The following is a 23,618-nucleotide window of genomic DNA, read 5'->3' on the forward strand; positions in this document are numbered from 1 at the left end:
GTCACAGTCGAGGTTTGGATTTATTGTTTTCATAAGCAATATTATGTTCGATATATATACACCTATAATGGTTAGCACATCTACTTTTGGAAACAGGCTCTGAAATGTCTTTCTTGGTTTGGCCCCACAAATAATTCTGATAACTATTTTTCCGTAGTGTTAGTAACAAGGTTAGTTTAGTTTGTGTTGTTGCACCACAATCTCTAACACTAGCTAAACTAAACTACGTGCGAACAGGCCTGGAAGGCCCAGCGGTACCCACCGACTGACGTGTCATCCTTAGTCCACAAGTATCACTGGATGCAGATACGGAGGGGCATGTGGTCAGCACACTGTTCTCCCAGCTGTATGTCGGTTTACGAGACCAGAGCCGCAGCTTCTCAATCAAGTAGCTCCTCAGTTTGCCTCACAAGGGTTGAGTGCACCATGCTTGCCAACAGTGCTCCGCAGACCAGATGGTCACCCATCCAAGTGCTAGCCCAGCCCAACAGCACTTAACTTCGGTGATCTGATGGGAACTGGTGTTACTGCTGCAGCAAGGCCATTGGCCTATCTCTAGCACATAGTTTAAATTGAATGAAAGAAATTAATGATAAGCAGTTTTTAGTACACCCATATCCTTACATATTTATGGCCAATATGTTTTCCAACGACTAACAGGCGTAGGAATCTATATGCAACTCCCATTTCGTGTTATTCTAGATTGTAATTCTCAAGAATTTTGTCCATTTTTTCCCTTTTTACAATGTCATTTCCCACAGATAATTTAATACCAAATTCTGTTTGTTTCACACACATACATTTAGATGGCCTTCATTTAAATTCTTGGCTATTTCACTAGTTACACTGTTGCACTGCACCTCCAGACTGTTGCACACAGTTGATATATTGTCTGCATGCAATATTTTTCTAGAGTGAGGAGAACAGTACTGTATGTCATTAATGTAAATCAAGAAAAGGAGTCCCAAGACAGAGCCTTGAGGCACCCCATATTTTATATCAGTAATTTAGGATTTGAAAGACCCACTGTTTGTTTAAAGCAACAGATATTGTTTTCTGTTGCTGATATAAGAATTTGTTAACTCATAGCCAGTTCCTCTGTCGCTTGGGTTTCCACGGCTTGCCAAGTAATATGTTGTTGTTGACATGATCAAAAGGTTTTCTAGATCAAGGAACACTCCAGCATTATAGTCTTTGTTCTCTATGGCTGCTGTTTCCTCGTCTATTAATTGGTCTGTGGCTACTGAAATTCACGTGTTTTTCATAAATCTATTCTGATTTTCAAATATTAAATTATGGTTGCTCAGGAATGTTTTTAGTCTATTATGAATAACTTTCTCCACTACTTGACAAAACGCAGGTAAGTCTGAGACGGAGTGGTAGTTTTCAACTATAGATTTATCACCTCCCTCGTAAATTGGCGTTACTTGTGTTGTCTTTAGACTGTCTGAGAAATTACCAATACAACTAAACTATTTACTGCAGTGGCCATAGCATCAGATACATTGTCTATGCACCTTTTAATGTGTCGAAATACAATCCATCATAGCCTGCTGATTTTGTATTTTTTAGTGACCTTGCTATGTGTTTTATTTCCTTGGTATTAGTTGAGGCCAAGTATGTGCTTTTTTGATTGCAACACCCCCATATTTCTACTGATGATCGTTGAACTGGTCATTGGTAGATTTTCAAACACCAGAAAAATACTCATAAAAAATAATTGCGAATTTAATTGGTGATACTCCATTTATGGTTATTGGTAAGATCACTAGTTGATTTGTCCTTACAATCGCTAAAGCTATTTATTACGTTGGAAACAGCTAAGCCAGTGTAAATTGTGGCTGTGTATAATGTACTTTTAGTTTCTGTCAACAGATCTTAACAATAGTCATGATAGTTCTTAAATTTTACCTTTAGTCTATTCTTCCAGTAAAATTTTGTCTTACTGTTTTCACTTCATGATTTATACAGCTAATTTTTTTTTTTTTTTTTTTTTTTTTTTGTAAAGTCATTTACTGGAAAAGTTATTTCTGGGCATGAGACATTGAAGCAATAATAAAGATCTTATGCAAATTCACTGAAAGAAATGCAGTTTTTCACACCTTGTATGCTCTTTAGTGTGCTGTTGAGATCTTTAACATTGTTATCATGGGTGGTACTTTTTGTTAAATATTGTTTCTTTTAGCTGTTGGTATGAAGATACAGCATGGTTTTCAGGAGTGGCAAGCTTCAGAACTGATGCATTGTATGTGAAGCGATATGTGTGAACTATAATGTTGTCAGTACAGATTTAACGCTAATGACCTCTCTAGTGGGATCATTTATGACGAACATTAAGTTAAACTGAGCAAGTATTAGCATTACTTTTTTCGAGTCAGTAGACAGCAAGAGTGTTGCCACCTCCAGTTAGTTTGATGTTAAACCAACCATTTTTGTTTAAGTGTTTAGTGTCTGTGCCAACAAGCAGGTCATTAAGAACATCGAAGAAAATATCTAGGCTATCATATGGAGGTCTGTTTGGACCTATAATATTTTAGTTCTCTTTCACCTACCGGTAATTGCTAGTTTGTTATACCCTTAATGTTGAAAGTACTTGTATCTATTACAATATTGTTACTACCTCTCACTGCAAATATAGCTACCTGACCATCACGTTTCTCTTTCCTGCTGAGGGCAGAGAAAAAGAGTGTGAAGAGTGGCTCACATACACTGATTAACTCATCTGTGTAAACTGGAATTCTATTCCGATCGTTATAACCATGTGGGGACGTGAGCATCGCTGGCTAGAGGAAACGAGTCACAGTCTTATCTCTGACAGTTAACAGTAGCAGTTGAGTTCACTCTGTGACTCCAGTGTGTTATGTATCATGTTTCTATAAAGTAAAGTGTGTTGCATACTCCGTATCACTGTGTTGCCTATCAATCGCTATCACTACATACCGGAGTTCCACATTAGTGACTCCAAACCTTGACTGAACGCTAAAATAGCGCAAATTCGCGTTTTGGCGATGTGGCCATTAAACCCCCATTTTGTTACGCCGACCGCGAATTTTGTTGAACTCTTGCGCCTCTCGCTGTCGATAGACATGAACAATGCTGCGTACTTTGCTCAAATGATTAAAAGTGACAGTGACACATGTCACACTGCAGTCCTGTCGCAAATCGCTGGGACGCAACAATGCAATGCAATTGACAGTCCGCTTATTGACTTTGTTACGGACTGTCAGTGTAACGTATACGATCTGGACTACCGATTCATGTCGACAGTGTCGTAAGCACTGGACACATGTCCACCCGAGATGGGTGCAATTTCATCCGCGCCTCACGGCAGCCCAACCATCCTTTCGTCCACGCAGCCACCTGCATTACCAGCCGCTGCCCGCCACCAGCTATCCCCATGCTGTGTGGCCGTACTCCAACCACATTTTCTAACCAAACAGCCTACTGCTTCACAGCTCACTCTACTGCAGTTCTGTATGGACAACACGCACCTGTGATTCGTTCTCGTCGAAAGCATATTTGGCTCTAACGCCATAGTCATGGAAGACACAAAGTACGTCACTCCACCCAGCCACCTTGTCACCCACGCTGACGCTATCTACAACGCTATCCTGGCGCCACCATCTACAGACAAGTATGGGACCACCAAAACAATACTCTTATGGTGCCTCTCCTGGACTTCTGAGAAGCAAATCCACTAGGTACGTTACAACGAACATTTACAGGATTGGATCGCCTTCGAATTGCGTCGGCGTCTTCAAAGCACAATAGACCCATGCATCAGGCCTGATGAGGGGCTGTTGACGATTTGGATCATAAGGCTCCCATCCCACATGCAGATGACTTTGCTTGCAACTAGTAACAAGTCTCTTGACGCCCGTCTGCCCCTGACTGACCGCATTTTCGCCGTTTCTCGACATAGGTACAGCATCATCCAAGATCTCAGCAGTGGATGGGTATGTACTCTGCACTGCCACCCATGAAACCTTTCACAGCCACCGACAGTCGTTGAGCGCTCCCGAACCTGCGTGACACTGACGTCACAGCTGCCACAGCCCCCCCCCCCCCCCCCCCGTATGTTTAGAAAACAAGCTCGGCTCCAGCTATCACTCCCAGTACACTAGGAGCCAAGCATGCATGGTCTCGCCTCTGTTAGTACCACACCCACTACGGCGATACTGCACTCCTCTGTCGTCAACCTTGTGACTACCCAGTTTCGCCTTACGGTCAGTGAGAGGCACCCGAGCCACGAATGACACGTAAGCCACCTCAACACACACAAAGTCACCATCTGTCCGCCAGCTTCCCATGTCACTCTGAACAACTGTCTATACATCCTCGAGCGCATCAGTTGACTATGTTTCCTGGTCGACACTGGATATCAGGTGGATGTCAGGTCAGCAGTCCACCTCACATGCCTGCTTTGCCTACATCTGATACTCATGCCATCTCATAGCAGCTGCCAATGGCTCCATTTTCGCTGTTAGCGATGTCCAAACATGCACTCTAGAGCTCGAATTCGATACAGCTTTGACAGTGACTGATGTTACAGATAGAGTCCTGGGTGCTTATTTTGTACGGGCCTTTCACCTTGTGCCCTTACTTCATTCAGACAAACTCCTCTAGAAGCCTTCTGACCACACTGCTGACAGTACATTTGCTGTGCCACCTTACCACCCCGACATGACTACGCTGATGCTCTTTCACCCTCAGCTGTGCCCATTCAGTGATACGTACAACAGTGTATGGACTATGCTCACAACTTACTACACGCCTTTCAACAAGGTATGGACATGCAAGAGTCACTTAGTCACCTCAAGCTGGACAACGCATCACTACACAGCCACGTCCAAATAGCACAGGCAGAACTCGCAGTGGCTCACTCTCACCTTGACTACCTCTGTTCTTCACCTATCACCTACGCTTATGGACCTGTATGTACCACCCAACACCTCAAGTCACCTGGCATAGCCGCCCTCGCACTACTGTTTACCCTTATCAGTACATCACCTGCCACTTATTCTGTGCCTGATCCTTCACCACTGATTGTCATCCACACAGCGCTTGCACTGCCACCACTCACCTTCCCTGACCCCACACCCATGCCAGATGATGTCTACCATGCTGTGACCTCACCTGCAGAGTAGGCCTTCTCCCACTCTGTGCCTGCTCCTACACACAACAGCCTCACCCTTTCTGCATCTGCATATCACGTCGCTGCACATGCCAAGCCAGCACCTGCAACCAGCACTGCCTGCTGCACTGTGACTGCACTTCCACAGCTCTTTCACTGCGCCAAGCTTGTGTATGCACCGGCCTCACCTGGGCAGCCCAGCTTCAGTCTGCAGCTGCCATCTGCCACCTCCCTAGCCGAGCTAGTGCCTGCTTACAGCGCTGCCTGGCGCCCCACATCCCAACTTTTGTGGCTCACTGACTGCACCACGCATATGCAGACTACCCACCTTGTTCGGAAAACCCAGCTCCAGCCTACACTTGACATCCAACATCTTTTCTGCTGCTTGGGACTCCGACCTTCATGTGGCTGACAAACTTTCAAACAGTGACTCCATCATGTGTGAACTTTTCCGTGTCATCCATGAACAATGGTATGGTGCACAACATTAACACTACACCCAGCCTGCTGGTTAGTCAGCACCCCAGATGGCTACCCTCTGACCACCTCTGCATGGCGAAGGCAGAGGTGGACGAGTTGTTACAGGCTGGCATTGTTCACTCATCAGATAGTAGCTGGGCCTCACCCATCTGCCTCATCCCTAAGAACGACTTTGCAGGGACTATCGAATCCTGATTCCTCGCAAAATTACCTGGTCTCCAATATCCGAAACTTTACACACAATCTTGCTGGCGCTCAAGTGTTCAGTGCAAGTGATTGTTAGAAGGCGTATCTCTGGATACTGATGTATGAAGATGACATTCACAAGACTGCCATAAGCACAACTTTCGGTTGTTTGAGTTCCTTTTTTATGCCTTATGGACTAAACAACGCTGCACAAACCTGGTAACGCTTTATAGGTAGTCTGCATTTTAAATTTTATTTTTGTTATGCGTTGTTGTTGTTGTGGTCTTCAGTCCTGAGACTGGTTTGATGCAGCTCTCCATGCTACTCTATCCTGCGCAAGCTTCTTCATCTCCCAGTACCTACCGCAACCTACATCCTTCTGAATCTGCTTAGTGTATTGATCTCTTGGTCTCCCTCTACGATTTTTACCCTCCACACTGCCCTCCAATGCTAAATTTGTGATCCCTTGATGCCTCAAAACATGTCCTATCAACCGATCCCTTCTTCTAGTCAAGTTGTGCCACAAACTTCTCTTCTCCCCAATCCTATTCAATACCTCCTCATTAGTTACGTGATCTACCCACCTTATCTTCAGCATTCTTCTGTAGCACCACATTTCGAAAGCTTCTATTCTCTTCTTGTCCAAACTGGTTATCGTCCATGTTTCACTTCCATACATGGCTACACTCCATACAAATACTTTCAGAAACGACTTCCTGACACTTAAATCTATACTCGATGTTAACAAATTTCTCTTCTTCAGAAACGATTTCCTTGCCATTGCCAGTCTACATTTTATATCCTCTCTACTTCGACCATCATCAGTTATTTTACTCCCTAAATAGCAAAACTCCTTTACTACTTTAAGTGTCTCATTTCCTAATCTAATCCCCTCAGCATCACCCGATTTAATTTGACTACATTCCATTATCCTCGTTTTGCTTTTGTTGATGTTCATCTTATATCCTCCTTTCAAGACACTGTCCATTCCGTTCAACTGCTCTTCCAAGTCATTTGCTGTCTCTGACAGAATTACAATGTCATCGGCGAACCTCAAAGTTTTTATTTCTTCTCCATGAATTTTAATACCTACTCCGAATTTTTCTTTTGTTTCCTTTACTGCTTGCTCAATATACAGATTGAATAACATCGGGGAGAGGCTACAACCCTGTCTCACTCCTTTCCCAACCACTGCTTCCCTTTCCTGGATGATATCCTCAATTTTTTGTCAGACATTGACTCACACTGCATACATCTGGAACAAGTTCTCAGCTCTCCTGAAGCCAGCTGTAAAGTGATTAACAGTGACAAATGTCAACTCCGTCAAGCACAAGTCAGGTTCTTGGGCCACACTGTTAATGCTTCCAACATCTGCCCAACACTAGAGCGTACCAAGCTGATTCGTAACCTATCACCATCATCCAACTTCAATGAACTCTGCCATTTCCCCAGGATGATCAGTTTCAATCACCATGACTTACCCCAGATTAGATTAGTATTTGTTCCATAGATCATGAATACGATACTTTGTAATGATATGGAACGTGTCAGGCTAATAAAAGGTGTCTATATAAGATATTACATTACACAAAATATTACATGACACTTAAATATTTTTAATTTTATTTTTTTGGTGGGGGTTGGGGAAATTACCCACTTACTTTATCCAAAAATTCATCTAATGAGTAGAAAGAGTTGCCATTAAGAAATTCTTCTAATTTCCTTTTAAATGCTATATGGCTATCTGTCAGACTTTTGATGCTATTAGATAAGTGACCAAAGACTTTTGTGGCAGCATAATTTCCCCCTTCTGAGCTAAAGTTAGATTTAACCTTGTGTAGTGAAGATCATCTTTTCTCCTAGTGTTGTAGCCATGTACACTGCTATTACTTTTGAATTCGTTCGGATTGTTAATAACAAATTTCATAAGTGAATATATATATTGTGAGGCTACAGTGAAGATCTCTAGCACTTTAAATAATTGTCTGTAGGATGATCTTGGATGAGCTCCAGCAATTTTTCTGATACACGATTTTGTGCAATGAACACTCTTTTACTCAATGATGAGTTACCCCAGAATATGATGCCATATGAAAGTAGAGAATGAAAATAGGCGTGGTAAGCTAATTTACTGAGATGTTTACGGTCAAAATTTGCAATGACCCTGACAGAATAAGTAGTTGAAGTCAAAAGTTTCAGCAGATCTTCAGTGTGTTTTTTCCAGTTCAACCCCTCATCAATGCATACACCTAGAAATTTTGAATATTCTACCTTACCTACCGATTTCTGATGGAATTCTATCTTTATTAATGGTGTCATTGCATTTACTGTGTGGAACTGTAAGTACTGTGTTTTGTCAAAGTTTAATGAGAGCCCATTTGCAGAGAACCACTTAATGATTTTCTGAAAAACATCATTTACAATTTCACCAGTTAATTCTTGTCTGTTGGGTGTGATAGCTATGCTTGTATCATCGGCAAAAAGTACCAGCTTTGCATCTTCGTGAATGTAGAATGGCAAGTCATTAATATACAGGGTGTTGCAAAAAGATACGGCCAAACTTTCAGGAAACATTCCTCACACACAAAGAAAGAAAATATATTATGTGGACATGTGTCCGGAAACGCTTACTTTCCATGTTAGAGCTCATTTTATTACTTCTCTTCAAATCACATTAATCATGGAATGGAAACATACAGCAACAGAACGTACCAGCGTGACTTCAAACATTTTGTTACAGGAAATGTTCAAAATGTCCTCCGTTAGCGAGGATACATGCATCCACCCTCTGTCGCATTGAATCCCTGATGCGCTGATGCAGCCTCGAGAATGGCGTATTGTATCACAGGCGTTCACAATACGAGCACAAAGAGTCTCTACATTTGGTACCGGGCCTGTGTAGACAAGAGCTTTCAAATGCCCCCATAAATGAAAGTCAAGAGGTTTGAGGTCAGGAGAGCGTGGAGGCCATGGAATTGGTCCGCCTCTACCAATCCATCGGTCACCGAATCTGTTGTTGAGAAGCGTATGAACACTTCGACTGAAATGTGCACAAGCTCCATCGTGCATGAACCACATGTTGTGTCGTACTTGTAAAGGCACATGTTCTAGCAGCACAGGTAGAGTATCCCGTATGAAATCATGATAACGTGCTCCACATGTCCACATAACATCTTTTCTTTATTGAGGACCCAATCCCAAACCTTGCGGCACCCCATTCTTGATTGTTCCCCAGTTTGAGAAATCACCAGTTTTTTTTTTTTGCATATTATGTGAACTGCTTATTTCAACTTTCTGCAATCTTCCAGTTAGGTATGATTTAAACCATTTGAGTGCTGTCCCATTCATACCACAGCACTTGAGCTTATCTAGAAGTATTCCATGATTTACACAATCAAAAGCCTTTGATAGATCACAAAAAATTCCAACGGATAACTTCCGGTTACTCAGACCATTAAATATTTCATTAATGAAAGTGTATATAGCATTTTCCGTTGAAAAACCTTTCTGGAAACCAAACTGAGATTTTGTTAAAACTTTATTTTTACAAAGGTGCGAAGATACTCTACTATACATTACTTTTCCAAGAATTTTGGATAAGGCAGTCAGAAGAGAGATTGGGCAGTAGTTGTTCACATCAGATGTATCCCCTTTTTTATGCAGTGGTTTAACAATGGCATACTTCAGTCTATCTGGGAAAATTCCCTGCTTCAGAGAGCTATTACATATGTGGCTAGGAATCCCACTTATCTCTTGGGAACAAGCTTTTATTATCCTGCTGGAAATGCCATCAATTCCATGTGAGCTTTTATTCTTGAGAGAGTTTATTATCTTCCTAATTTCAGAAGGAGAGGTAGGTATAACTTCAATTGTATCAAATGGTGTGGGTAAGGCCTCTTCGATTAACTGACTTTCTTCTTCTAGTGAACATTTAGACCCTATTTTCTCTACAACGTTTACAAAATGATTATTCAAAATGTTTTTGACTTCCGGGTTGTTGTTTGCCAAGTTTACATTTGCTTTGATGGTAATGCTATCGTCCTGTACTCTTGGTTGCCCTGTCTCCCTTGCAATAATACTCCAAATTGTTTTGATTTTGTTATCAGAGGTATTACTCTCAGACATGATGCACATGTGTCTGGACTTTTTAATAACCTTTCTTAATGTAGCACAGTAGTTTTTATAATATTTAGCTGTTTCTGGGTCATTACTCTTTCTTGTTGTTAGATACAGTTCCCTTTTGTGGTTACAAGATAGTTTTATTCCTTTAGTAAGCCAAGGTTTTTTGCATGGTTTCTTATAATTAGATTTAACTACTTTCTTGGGGAAACAGTTTTCAAATTCTCTTACAAGTGCATCATGAAATAAGTTATATTTTAAATTAGCATCGGGTTCCTTGTACACCTCATCCCAGTCTAACATATTAAGCGAGACTGCAAGTTGTGGATGAGGGCCTGTGTACTGTGCCAGTGATGTGAAACCACATGGCACACTCAGTGCTGGTAGACACATTCCAGATACCAAACGCATGCTTCATTTCACACAGCTTTCATTTCTGTGATTTCCAAAAGTCTCTCTGCTTTTCATGTTCTGGTCTTTTCTCAGCTGTATATGTCACAATTAGTTTCTCCAGTGTTTTACATATTATTGCTTGTTCATCTTTTTCTACATGCTTGTTTTTCTAAATATTATCATTCAAACCCCCTGTCATTTTGTTTGCTTTTGCTACTTGTTCTCTGACTTCTTCTTCGACATTTCCACTGCTAGGTAGTTCAATATCAAGATACTGAAACATCATAACCTGTTGAATAATATTTCCATCCACTTCGAGTCAACACCTAATTGTTTTCATACATTTCACCATACATTTGTTTATTTGAGTGGATATGACCATATTTAGGTGTTTGGCTGCTACATTAGAAGTATGTAAACCTTTCTACATGTTATCTTCACTGTTTGCCAGAAGAATTGCATATTCAGCACAATAAATGATTTTTATTTCTTTGTCCCAATTTTATAACCATTTTGGGCCAATACCTTCTTTATCACCTCATCCATGACTATACTAAAAAGGATCGAGCTCAAAGTCACCTCGTCTAATACTACTATTTACTTCTGTGCAGCTAGTTAAAGCTAGTTAAGCTGGAATCAATTTTTGCCTTGATGTAGTGGTTGATATAAATTTCTTCAGTTGTTTTTGTTAAGTTGGAAGGAATCCCTTATTATAGAGCAGGTTTGAAACATCTGTTCACTCAATTCTATGGAAAGCCTTCTATGAATAAATAAAATGAAGATAAGCTGGTCAGTTGTATTGAATGGACTTCTCTACAACTTGTTTAAGAATGAATACTGCATATGTGCATCTGCTACTGGATCTAAACGCATACTCAAAATATCCACGGGTGTGCTGCCTGTCTATAGTGTCCAACGGGCACAATATTTCGGCGATCATACATGTCGCCATCATCAGGTGAACTGACGGACTGAGATCCTGTGAACGTGCCGGCACGGAGATCCGTACGCTATGGCTGCTCAGAGGGAACTGGGTTCGGTCCCGGCGGCGGCCGATTTAAATACCCTGCGCCCGCGGCGCGCTCCTTCCGCCGTCCGCGCCCTGCGCCACGGTCGCGCGGTGGAACAGATTGCGACGACGTCTGAGATGACGTCGGTGTGATGGCTCTGTCCGCTGTGGTCGTCACAACTATACGTTTGCTCGATTTACTCTTGATTAGCCCAATCGCTGGTTCCCAAGCCTTGCTAAGATTATAGCCACAGTTACGGTTTATGAGGTCGTCATTGGTGCGAATTTCGATGGCCTCTCTAACAACGCTGTCCCAGTATCTCGACGTCTGTACCAGAATCCTCGTGCGGTCATACTCCATGGCGTGATTTTCCGACAAACAATGTTCAGCGACCGCCGACTTGCTCGGATACATCAGTCGAGTGTGCCTCTGGTGTTCACGGCATCGATCCTCGACGGTACGCATCGTCTGACCAATATACGACTTGCCACATTGACATGGAATCTGGTACACGCCGGCCTTCCTCAAACCGAGGTCATCTTTGGCGCTCCCCACCAGTGCACGAGTTTTATTTGGAGGACAAAACACAGTTCCGACCCGGTGTTTCTTCAGAATGCGGGCGATTTTCCCCGAGAGTGCGCCTGTGTATGGAATAAATGCAGTGCCTACCTCCTCCCTCGTGACTTCATCCATCTCAACAGGTTGTGCTGCAGTGGTTGGGCGGAGAGCACGTTGAATCTGCCACTCTGAGTACCCATTTTTTCGAAATACAGTTCTCAGATGTTCCAATTCTTGGGGTAGACTCTCTGCGTCAGAGATAGTGCGCGCCCTATGTACTAGAGTTTTAAGTACCCCATTCTCCCTACCGGAAGATCAGCGTTGACCCTACAAAGAAGGTGGAGAACAAGACGAGGGCGCTTCTCAAGGACGCAGATTTACCGGAGGGTGACGCTAAGAAATTGTTACCCCAAGGTCCGGTCCCCCCTAGACTATATGGACTCCCGAAGGTTCACAAAGAGGGGGTACCATTACGCCCCATTGTCAGCAACATCAGGGCACCTACATATTTGTTGGCCAAATACCTGACGGGAATATTAAGTCCTTATGTGGGTAAATGTCCTCATCACATCCGTAATTCCGTGGATTTTGTTAAACGCCTTGATAGCTTCAGGTTGGATGAGTCAGATATCATGGTGAGTTTTGACGTCGTTTCCTTGTTTACGAGGGTACCCCTGCGAGAGTCATTAGAATTGATTAGTCAGAAGTTTGACGAGAAGACCACTGAACTTTTTAGGCGTGTCTTGACTTCCACGTATTTTCTTTTTAATGGAGAATACTACGAACAAACGGAGGGAGTCGCCATGGGTAGCCCACTCTCACCGGTGGTAGCGAATTTGTACATGGAGAACTTCGAGGAGGAAGCCCTGTCGTCATCCGTATGGAAACCTACTTGCTTTTTCCGTTACGTGGACGACACGTTCGTCATCTGGCCACATGGTATGGATAAACTCCTTGACTTCCTTACACATCTAAACTCCATACACCCCAACATCAAATTCACTATGGAGACTGAAACAGGGTAAATTACCTTTCCTTGACGTCTTGGTCAAGAGAAGGGCTGACGGCACCCTAGGTCATGGGGTGTATCGGAAGACAACGCACACTGATCTGTATTTGCACGCAGACAGCTGCCACCACCCTTCACAGAGGAATGGGGTACTTAAAACTCTAGTACATAGGGCGCGCACTATCTCTGACGCAGAGAGTCTACCCCAAGAATTGGAACATCTGAGAACTGTATTTCGAAAAAATGGGTACTCAGAGTGGCAGATTCAACGTGCTCTCCGCCCAACCACTGCAGCACAACCTGTTGAGATGGATGAAGTCACGAGGGAGGAGGTAGGCACTGCATTTATTCCATACACAGGCGCACTCTCGGGGAAAATCGCCCGCATTCTGAAGAAACACCGGGTCGGAACTGTGTTTTGTCCTCCAAATAAAACTCGTGCACTGGTGGGGAGCGCCAAAGATGACCTCGGTTTGAGGAAGGCCGGCGTGTACCAGATTCCATGTCAATGTGGCAAGTCGTATATTGGTCAGACGATGCGTACCGTCGAGGATCGATGCCGTGAACACCAGAGGCACACTCGACTGATGTATCCGAGCAAGTCGGCGGTCGCTGAACATTGTTTGTCGGAAAATCACGCCATGGAGTATGACCGCACGAGGATTCTGGTACAGACGTCGAGATACTGGGACAGCGTTGTTAGAGAGGCCATCGAAATTCGCACCAATGACGACCTCATAAACCGTGACTGTGGCTATAATCTTAGCAAGGCTTGGGAACCAGCGATTGGGTTAATCAAGAGTAAATCGAGCAAACGTATAGTTGTGACGACCACAGCGGACAGAGCCATCACACCGACGTCATCTCAGACGTCGTCGCAATCTGTTCCACCGCGCGACCGTGGCGCAGGGGGCGGACGGCGGAAGGAGCGCGCCGCGGGCGGAGGGTATTTAAATCGGCCGCCGCCGCGACCGAACCCAGTTCCCTCTGAGCAGCCATAGCGTACGGATCTCCGTGCCGGCACGTTCACAGGAGCTCAGTCCGTCAGTTCACCTGATGATGGCGACATGTATGATCGCCGAAATATTGTGCCCGTTGGACACTATAGACCGGCAGCACATCCGTGGATATTTTGATTATCAAATACGCCGGGAGAAACTAAAAAACCACAATAAACGCGTACTGCTCCTCTGTAAAGGTTGTAATGCTTTTTATTTTGTTTCCCATTATTTTGGTTATGAGAACTGAACTCACTAGATTTATCCCTCTGTAGCTGGATGGGTCTTTCTTATTTCTTTTTTTGTATAGGATAGTTAAAATACTTGTTCTCCGTTCTTTGGAATTTTATTACCTGTTATAACATAGTTAATCAATCTGGTTACTTGTTTAGATATTGGATATCCTCCATACTTCAGTAATTCATTGGGAATCCTGTTTTTCCCTGGACCCTTCCTATCTTTAACAGATGTACAGCCTCTTTTACCTCTGCATGTGAAACAATTACATTATCGTTGACTTGTATGCTGATCTGTGATTTGTCTTCATTTTCTGGTGATTTTTCACCTTTACGGAACTCAGTATTTAACCCGTGATTCTTCATTTGTGTCATTCACTTTCAAATTTTCATTTACTTCTTTCCTCTACTGTCACATCATCTTCCAAATTTGTTTCTGCAACCTGTACAAGTCATCATCTCAATTTATAGAAAAGATTTTCCAGTGTTCCTATTTAAAATGATTCACTCATGATTTTGCCTCATTACGGGTTCTTTTGCAATCATCATAAGACTCTTGTGTATTGAGTGTTTTGTATTTCCAATAGGCACACCAATTCTTTTTACACATTTCTTTAACCTCTTTTCAAAACCATGGTGTTCTGATTGTTTTCTTCTCTTTCTTTATAATTCGTGTACCTAGAGCTTCTTGAGCTGTTGCTTCAATACTTGATTTGATTTGCTTCCAAGTCTGATCTACAGTGTGACAATTATTGAACTATATGAAATAGAAACGTCATAATTTCTGAACAGTTTGCGTTAGGACGTTCAAATTGCACAGTTGGCAGTGGGGTATGGTGAGAATTAGTATGTGCGAGCATGGTTTTGTTTAGTGACGAACCCCACTTTCATTTGGATTCGTTTCTTCTGAAGAATAGTATAGAGAGCGTTGCATAGTTCAAGTACTATTTCACCCAGACGTTGCAGTCGTAAATTCTCAACCCTTATAACTTCTATTGTCAGGAATCGTACAGTTGCTGTTAAATGCTCAAGGAACGAAATTTATTTCCTGGTTCAAGTACCTTTTTGTATTAGATGTAGAGTTATGAGCGTGGATAAATACTTTTACGTCTCCACGTCTATTCGCAAACAGTTTCGATACGTGACAACTACCATTGCACAAGGACACAAGGAGATACTCTCTTGACTGTTTAGATCGTTCATTCTACCTCTGACACTTTTTCTATGTTCTTTTCTTTTTTTTTGGTTTGCCAGATCAGTTGCAAACATTCACCACCAAAGAGGAATTTCCTGATTTCCCCACTAAAATATTCTTCATGGGAGCATTTCCAATTTCCTCGAAATCTTTTAGGGTGCTTTACATCCATTTGTTATACACACGACTATACAGTAGTCAACACTTTATTGCATTTACTCACTACACATAGAATAACGATACAAAGCACACAATACATACTCAACAGCATAGTAGTCACCAAAGAATGTAAGGATATAAGTCATATCATCCAAGGTATATCTTGTTGTTACATCACAGCTTACTCATGAATGCATCCTTGCACTCACTTCATACTGATTGCATATTTAAGTCCACCACATCAGTCCCCCCACCCCACGCCCGTTTGGGACAGTTGTAACTCAGCGATGACATGTGCTGCATATTTAGTCACATGGTCTGTCGCTTCATCAGACCATGGGTTGTCGACAAAGTACTCATCTTCCATACTGCATTAACACAATTGACTTTTCGGTATGTTCAGGAGATGAATGTTTCTGTCCTCGTCTAGCATGTCATGTGAGGGATATAACAGCTGAGCTGTTTCACTGCGAGGTTTGCATGGAATGTTTCGCAGTACACTGGCTTAAGGTAGAAAACTGACACTGTGTTTTGTTTACCATTTTATCACCCCTGGAAATCCCCTTAAAGGGTCTAATATATACAGCAGAAAGAGGAGGTGTAGCAGTGTCGCCTCCTGTCCATACAAACTCGCATTTGAATAAGTATTGCTGGAAGAAAATTTGTTTGCCTCCATGTCGCGACGAATTAATAGGTTTGAGGAGTTGCAATTCAGTTTCCAGCGTGTGTAAAAATATGGCATATTCATAATCGACAGATTGAAAGGGGGAGAGGAGGACAAAAATTGGCCTGGTATTTTCAGTTGTTTTCCATAGACTAATTGGGCAGAGGAACACCATATGTCTTCTTTATTGCTGTGCATGGGATGGTACCTCATAGCTTGTATGTGTTTGCAACCACATAGTCTCAAGGGCTTCTCAAACAGGTGCCATTAAAATTGTTTACACCTGCAGTAGTAATAATTTGAGGAATGCCAAACCTGGAGAACCAAGCAGAGATCAAGGCTCAGGGGACAGAAACTGCTGAAATATCTGCTGCTGGAACACCTTCAGGCCATGTAGCGAATCTATCTACCATGGTAACAAGAAAACGAAAGAAATCGGATGGGGAAAGAGGAACTAAAATTTCCAAATGTAAGTGTAGAATCTCCCTGAAGGAGAGGGATGTTGTCCACCAGAGCAAAGCTATGGCGAGAGATTTTACAACCTTGAAATCGCATCCAACATCGAGCCCAACTGATGGCAATCTTTTTATATTCCCACCCAAACAAACCTGTCTAGTACTAACTTAGCAGTACCTCTTAGCGCCAGGTGTGAAAGCCTTTGAACACTGGGTGTTGCCACTTTGCTGGGATAAATGGACATAACTTGTTTCCTGAAGTGTAGTCCCAAATCTCTTCTCTTGTGTTGTGCAGTGACAGGCGCTCAAGGTGTAGGCTGTCAATGCAGTATCAGCCCAACACTGCTGAAGAAAGCTGTCTGCATCTTGCTCTGCTGCTATGTCAGCTCAGTAAATGACGGAAGATGCCGCACAGTTGCCCACAAGCAGTCAGCCGTGACGTTATCCTGCCCAAGCTTCTGTTGCACACTCATGGAAAATTGGGCAATGAACTCTGCTTGGCGAATTTGATAAGGTTAGTTGCAGTCGGTAACATGTTGGGATATGGAAGTCAAGAGGTTTATGATCTGTGGAAATCATAAATCCCTGTCCCTCTAGGAACGTTCAGAATTTTTGACAGCTAGATGCATGGCCAGGAGTTCCCTGTCAAGCTCGCTGTTGTTTCTGCAGTACCGACAGTTTTTTTGAGAACAAAAAGCCAGAGGTTACCATTTTGTTGCGGCGTATTGTCGCAACAACACACCCAGCGCCATCTGACTTGCGTCAACCCAAAGGTGATTGGCCCATTCTGAACAGGATGTGCCAGAAATGAATCATTCGCCAGTGCACTTTTAGATTGCAATATACAGATGTAACCATCCTGCTACTGGATATGTTTTTACTGGTGAGTAGTTTGTTAAGCAGATCGTACAACTCTGCCAGATGTGGCAAGCGTCTTCTGGAATAATTTAAGATCACCAGGAAACGTCTAAGGCCATTAAACGTAGAAAGAGGGTGCATGTTTACAGTATCTGTCATTTTCTTTTTTTTTGTGGGTGGGGGGGGGGGAGAGGGGAATATGAGATACTGTGGCATGATACGATGTAGCCAAGAAACTTTACTTCTTCTTTTGCAAACACACACTTGTCCTTATTACTCATAAAACCATAGCACTCTAGTCTTTTGAACAAGTATACAGATGGTTGATACGCTAGTCTTTGGTTTTCGAAAATATTAACATGTCATCCATGTAGCAGAACACAAATGGAAGGTCATGCAGAGACTCATGCATGAAACACTGCCAAGTCTTTGCGTAGGCCAAAAGGCGTAGTACTGTGCTCAAAAAGATCAAATGGCGTTGTCACAACTCTCCTTTTTTTTTGTTTTTCAGAGCCATAGGTGTTTGTGAGAACGTCTTAGCACAGTCAGCAACACTGGAAAAGCAAGCACCTTCTAGGTTACCGTTAAAGTCATTTATGTGAGTACTGGGTACTGGTCTAGAACAGTGTGAACTGTAGTCTCCATAGATTCTCCATGGTTCATTTTTCTTTTTTACCATTTGCAATGGAGCTGCCCACGCACTGTGTTATCTTGATACAGCACCATCAGCGATCATATGATCGAATTCCAGTTTTTCTGTGGGTAAGTTATCAGGAGGCATGCAACAGGGTCTAAAAGCTGGCCCAGTTTTATATTAATAAAACGTTGAGTGGAATGACTACTGTTGCTCTTGGCTAATACCGGATCTGTTAATGCAGGAAATTCACGTGGCAGCCCTTGGCCGAGGTCTTTGCCCGATGCACAACTGCCCTTTGAGAAGGAAAAGCAGGAAGAAACTCACGCACCACCTGTCACTCTAGCATCACTCACACAGATACTGTACTTTTTCATGTCTACAGCCCAGCTCTTTTTGTGATCTGGAAATTTTTCTTTGCATTTCATCATTTTCATCTTGTAATTCACCAGTGGTCGACCGTTCTGCAGAACACAGTCCTTGTATCTAAGAAATTTGGAAGTCTCTCTGAACTCCTAATACTCGATTGTTTCATGCGAATAAGTGTCCAGTGTCTTTTTGCATAACACACCTACACTGACGCGCCAAAGAAACTGGATAGGCATTCGAATTCAAATTCAGAGATACGTAAACCGGCGGAATGCGACGCGGCGGTCGGCAACGTCTTTATAAGACAAGTGTCTGGCGCAGTTATTAGATCGTTTACCGCTGCTACTGTGGCAGATTATCAAGATTTAAGTGAGTTTGAACGTGGTGTCACAGTCAGCGCACGAGCGATGGGACACAGCATCTACAAGGTAGTGATAAAGTGGGGATTTTCCCGTACGAAAATTTCACGAGTGTGCTGTGAAAATCAACGAAACATCAAATTTTTGACACTGCTGCGACCAGAACAAGATGCTGCAAGAATGGGACCAACAACGACTGAAGAGAACCTTCAACACGACAGACGTGCAACCATTCCTAAAATTGCTGCAGATTCAAATACTGGTCACCAACAAGTGTTAGCGCGCAAACCATTCAGCGTAACGTAATTGGTATGGGCTTTTGGAGATGAAGGCCAACTCATGTATCTTTGATGACTGCACGACACAGAGCTTTACGCCTCCCCTGGGTCCATCAACACTGACATTGAACTGTTGATGACTGGAAACATGTTGCCTGGTCGGACGACTCTCGTTTCGAATTGTATCGAGCGAAGGGACGTGTACGGATTTGGAGACTCATGTATGGAGACTCATGTATCCATGGACCCTGCATGTCACCAGGGGATTGTTCAAGATGCTGGAGGCTCTGTAATGGTGTTGGGCGTATGTAGTTGAAGTGATATGGGACCCCTGATACGTCTAGATACGACTCTTACAGGTGACACGTATGTAAGTAACCTGTCTGGTCACCTGCATCCATTCATGTCCATTGTGCATTCTTACGGACTTGGGCAATTCTGGCAGGACTATGCGACACCCCACACGTCCAGAATTGCTACAGAGTGCCTCCTGGAATACTCCTCTCAGTTTAAACATTTTCGCTGGCCATCAAACTCCCCAGACATGAACGTTGTTGTACATATCTGAGATGCCTTGCAAAGTGCTGTTCAGAAGAGATCTCCACCCCCTCGTTCTCTTAAGGATTTATGGACAGCCCTTCAGGATTCATGGTGTCAGTTTCCTCCAGTATTACTTCAGACAATAGTCGACTCCATGTCACGTCGTGTTGCGGCACTTCTGTGTGCTCGCGGCGGCTCTACACGACATTAGGCAGATGTACAAGTTTCTTTGGTTCTTCAGTGTATGCGTGCTCCACATTGAGAAGGTACTGCTGTATAACCAATGCGGCAGATGCGTGCAGCCCGGAAATCTGAAAGTGCAGAATTATTGGCAGCTGTGACAGAAGGAACATCTTCATTTTTGTAAGATTCATTCGGTATTTTTGGATAAACACTGATTTCTGAATGAGTACCTATTAAGAAAAGTGCACCAGACTTTCTGTCCTTGATAAATAATTAAGTGGAGTCCACTGAATTCTTTTAACATTTCAGGCACTATGAAAAACCCTGATGAGTGCTTGCACTTGCTGACACCCATTGCTTGCGTTCGGGTACATACAGGGGCTTGTGTACTGCGTCACTGCATTGGCAAAACTCCTGTGATACCAATACCGTTTTCTGTGTTGCTGGTTGCTCTTGTCTCGAACCCTGTCATTGTCGGGGAGCCTCTTCAGCCTAGTCTGACTAGTTTATTCATCAATTGTTTGGTAGATGGCTCTGCCTGTGGGCCTTGTGTCTGTGATGCAGCAATGCGTGCGACAGGGCTCCCTACTGTAGCGGTGGTCACAATGCGTGTTCCAAGGCCACCCACCACAACCTCATCCACAGCGGCCCAAGTTGTATTACCCATGCGTACAATCACAACCACATCCGCTTTGTGTACCAGTTTGTCAAGGGAGAGAGCCATAAAAACACAAAGGACACCCTCACGTTTTGTGGCAGTCTTTAAAGACAGAAAATTTTTAAAGGCTGTTCTGATACCAGTTCGGTACCTGTCATTGTACATAACCAGTGAAGCACTTGGGATGGGAAATCACTGAAACACGTTTTACTCTCAATATATTTTGTACCTTTGATTTACGAAAATGCACAAAAGGCTGGAGTACAGCTTCTTTCAACACATCATAAGACTGTCAGTGTAAAACAGTGCCTAATTGTTCGAGGACATTAACTATAACTACGATATAATCAATGTAAACTCTTTTGTGTCAGATACAAGTTCATGTAATCGAAAAATGGCCCCCACTTGTGTTAATCAGTGTTGCACCCTGGTAGGCCAGAAAGGCGGAATTTTTATGTTGCTTTTTTGTAGTCATTGCTTTAGCCTACACTGGTACTCGGAGCAGTTGTCTGCAGCATGGTGTTGCTGGCGGATGGTGGGTCCTGGCACTCCATTCCACAACTGTAGTTGTGTTGGGATCCGTTGTGCTGCATTACAGATTGAATAGAATGCTAAGTACTGTTCAATATGAGGTCACCATTCCAGGGGAACTCTATATTTACTTGGCTAAGCACATGACTGTGATAGTCAACATTTTATTGCATTTACTCTCTGTACATAGAATAATGATACAAAGCACACAATAGAAACTAGCTGGCACGGTAGCTCAGCGTGTTCGGTCAGAGAGCTGGCTGGCTTCTGTTATAAAAAAACTGAGTGACAGGGTAAACAGCGAACTTCAACGGATGTCATGCGACGTTCACTACGACCAAATACAACGAAAAAAAAAAGTGGTTAGCGCGGGAATGCGATACAGAAGGACACGGTTTCATGCACGGATGGAGGCAAAAAATTTTTTTCCTCCTCATATATGCAACGCGTTCTGAGATTGCTATTCGTGTAAGTTAAGATTTTTCTGCAATATTCGTTATTACTTACATGTAAGAGCGCACTTCCTCAGTAATGATTTCGCAATTTCTGTGTGTTGAAAAAACGAAATATGAAATTGCGGTGAGTAAAAAAACTGACAGTGACCTTTATATTTTTTCTTGTCAGAAATAATTCACCATTTTTTCCGAATATGTAGCGATTTCCGAGTTGCGGTTAGACAGGAATCTAAGAGCACAACTTAAATTACTGGGAATGTAACTAGCACCAGTCATCTTCATAATCTTGCTTGTCACAACTGTTTATCTGCGATCGATTCCTCAACAACAGTAGACAGAGATGAAAGATCTCCGCCGTAATATTTTTAGACTGTAGCACCATATGCGAAACATTTTCATTCCTGAGATGCATGTTATAAACTTCGACGAACTGCAGGAGCTCTTGAAAATGCGTTTTTTCAATTTTGTTTTTAAGATCCAAATCGTTGACGTATCATATAGGGAAGTGGGCCGCTAAAGCATTTGGATCTCTAGGAGCGAGTTATAACCACATTCTGTTTATCTTCTTATTCTTTGAAACTCTCAGAATCAATTTTTCGGGTGTTTTTATAGATGTATTAGTACAATGTGGTACTACACACTATTCCTAACTCATTTTCCGAAACGTAAAATCCAAAACACGATGTCAGTGTGAATGAGAATAAGATGACATAATGCGGCATTTACGACAATCTGCAGAATACAGTCAAATACGCTGTCGTTATGCATGCATGGAAGCATGCGGTCAGGGAAACTGTAAAAGTTTCTATGCATTTCAGCTGAGAATCATGGAAATGGATACACTGCGCCTGATACTGTTAATGAGGAGACAATGAAGGCGGGCACGTCAGCTCGATGGGATGTGGCGTCATGCGTTATGGCACTGTAGACGCAATTTTCGGTGCTAGGAAGAATGGCGCGCCTGTGTCGTCTGCTAGCCGCTTTGTGTTCGTGGCGCTGTGCGCACTGCAGTGTGCATGCGCGGATCTGCGCCGCTTGCTTTTGATTGGCTAGCGCGACGCGAACCGACTACAGCGTTTCGGTGCTCTAGGCCCGAACGGTATCGCTACCGAAATTCTACTGAATAATGCAGGAGCTCTAATTCGGGAACTAGGCCGTTCGGTGCTCTTGAGTACCGAAATGATCGGCACAATGGCGTAAAGATACAGAATAGGCACCCTGGTCGTCTGCGCACGCCCGAAGCACCTACATACGAGGGAGAAATCATACGCGTGAATCGTGTGCAAGTGGTTCGACCAGACGATACGCGCCGGCGGAAATGGTGCATCATGGGTAATCAAGTAAGCTCACACGTCCCGTGCAGAAAGGGCTGAATATCCTATTCTCATGCATATCAAAGTGCTTCGCACATGCGCGGACGACCAAGTGGGGAGCGCACTGTCAAACAGCGGGAAGTTCTTTCTGAATTGCTTAATGGAACGTAGTTCGTTCACCTCATAAATAGTTGACGGGTGGAACATCTGCTATAAGCATTCACCGGAATTAAACGATAAGACGCTTGTATTCGGGAGTTAATGTAAACCTGTGATCCAGATCTATGTGGAACTGATCTTAAAAATATGTTCTTGTTGACTCGCATATGCGCTCGTACATAGCCATAATGTGTTTTCTCACGAAAGAAAAAACGTGAGTTAATCTAGTAAATTAACACTGGCAACACGAAAGCAATATTTCTATTGGTTTGTCCATGAATTCCAGCTTTTATAGTGAGGTCGTTTACACATGTAAGTAACTTAGTTTCACGTATTTCACACATGTAATTAACTTAGTTTCACATAAACTGCACGAAAACAACTAAATACAGCGTCACAGTGCCCGTTTAAAATACAGTGAAATATAATAATCATTACCATTCTTGATAATCACGAAAAGCAAATTTTATCCGTCGGAAGTTGACAACCAAAAAATTAGACATGTTGAACAGCCGACTAGACAGGCATTTAACATGTAAACGCTTTTTTTGTAGTTGGGCCGTCTGTCGCGTTGAGCGCTGCAGTAGATAACGACTTTCTTGTTCCTGTCGACGTCCCATGTGATTCGGTCTTTACAATGTAACAGGCGTGTGATTAAGGAAGCTGCGTGTGATAGTGTCCTGTA

At 43.0% G+C, this 23,618-nt stretch overlaps 1 pseudogene; it reads right to left on the minus strand.

The window, feature by feature from the left end:
• Window positions 1-431: 431 nt before the first annotated feature.
• On the minus strand, window positions 432-549 carry LOC126476771 (5S ribosomal RNA; annotated as a pseudogene).
• Between the last annotated feature and the right edge of the window lie 23,069 nt (window positions 550-23,618).

The sequence above is a fragment of the Schistocerca serialis genome, chromosome 4, assembly GCF_023864345.2.
Source record: "Schistocerca serialis cubense isolate TAMUIC-IGC-003099 chromosome 4, iqSchSeri2.2, whole genome shotgun sequence".
Taxonomy (NCBI): Eukaryota; Metazoa; Arthropoda; class Insecta; order Orthoptera; family Acrididae; genus Schistocerca; species Schistocerca serialis.